This window comes from Acanthisitta chloris, unplaced genomic scaffold (assembly GCF_000695815.1).
Source record: "Acanthisitta chloris isolate BGI_N310 unplaced genomic scaffold, ASM69581v1 scaffold28284, whole genome shotgun sequence".
Taxonomy (NCBI): Eukaryota; Metazoa; Chordata; class Aves; order Passeriformes; family Acanthisittidae; genus Acanthisitta; species Acanthisitta chloris.
In genome coordinates this window covers 1-1,685 of record NW_008671437.1, presented here as the reverse complement: position 1 = coordinate 1,685, position 1,685 = coordinate 1, and positions in this window count along the sequence as shown.

The following is a 1,685-nucleotide window of genomic DNA, read 5'->3' as shown; positions in this document are numbered from 1 at the left end:
GCCTCCCCCAGGTTCAAAACTGAGTGTGTGTGTTGAATCAGGACTCTCCAAACAGGGGTTCAGCCTTCACCCCTACTCCTAAACCTCTAATGTCACTCCAGAAGCAGAGGCACTGCTCCACCTGGATGTCCAAAGGCCAGACACAGAGCTGTGGTTACCAAGCACCCTGTGCTGACCACGATAACTCTTGATCTGAACAGATGTTAGCCAAGTGGGAAATCTCACAGAGCATTATAAAATACTCTGTTTGATGTCATATCCTGCTTGTTTATTTACTTATACCTCCACTGAGGTGAGGAAGCCCCAGGAAGACCAGGCCCCACTGTGCTGGCTGCTCAGCAAACACCAGGGGAAGGATGATTGCTCACCCTGAGGGCTGACCATTAAAGCAGGGTCCACCCTAACTAAACAAATGCAGGAAGATGTTTTCCCCATCACGGCTGCTCCCTCAGCAGCTCACTGACACTGCCTGCACCCTGGCAGCTTTTCTCCCGTTGCTCCTAGGAGCTAGGGCACTGTGTAGGATAAAGGCTCTACATCACCTCAATTTTCTCCTCATAAAAAATCCAGGGTCTGTTCAGGTCTGCTGAACACAGGGACATTTTTGGAGGCTCCTGGCTGCTGCAGGACCACAGCTTGCCTGTCTCCCAGAGGCTGACTCCTACCTGCCTGCACTGCTAAGGAGCCTGGAGCTGACCATGAATGTAGTCATTGCCCTCTGAGCAATGTTTTATAGTTAAACTTCTGGCCTGCTGACCTCTGGAAGAAAAGCCTCTGTGATTATTAAATGACAGCCTGAACTTTCCCATAAAAATCACAGTAATCCTTATTTCAGTCGAACTGAACTTCCCTCCTCGATTTAAGTGCCACAGGTGCCAAGCACCATTCAATATGGGCCAACAAGCTCTCAATCCTCTAAATCCTCATATTATGGACTTGCAGAGTACTCCTCCCTCTCCCAATTGTAGCCTGGCCTGGACTTCACCTCTCCCAGTCAAAGGAGTCTTAGGGCATTGATTTTTCCCTAACATTGCTCCTGCTGGAGTTGAGGAAATCCTGACAAGCACCTAGCAGGACCTGAGTCCTCCATGGCTAAGTGAACACACCTGAATGCTGAGCTTCACCCCAACTGCTGGCTGGGCAAAACTGGGCTGAAGTTTGGGATGAAAAATGCTTATGCTTCAACGGGTGCTGCTGGTAGCACCTAAATTTAAAGCTGGGTATAGGCAGAACTAGGTGCAGAGATCAGTCTTTAAAAGGTATTATAGAAGGAAAATGGACCTCTGGACCTCCTGGACAGAAGTTGAGGAGAAAGTTGGAGTGAAGGCAAATGAGGTCTGAGGGTCATATTCCTCCCAAATACACAAAGGAAGATGCTGCCTGATAATACTACATTTGAATATAATTCTGTTCTTAGCCGTTTTAAGGAGCCTGTGAGCACACACGCCAAACCTCCAGCGGCGCTGATGCCCGGCAATTGCCGGGACGGCAGGATGATGCGATCCCGGAGGTGTCCCCGCAATCCCTGCACAGGGACGGGGTTTAAATCCCACCTGGAGAATCCCTCCGAGCACGAGGACAGGGGGAGGCTGATCCTACAGCCCTTCCCTCCCCGACTGCTGGTTCCCTGCACCCAGAGGCTCCGGGAGCACCAAAGGCGCAAGCAGCGGTGGGAAGGGGAAGGG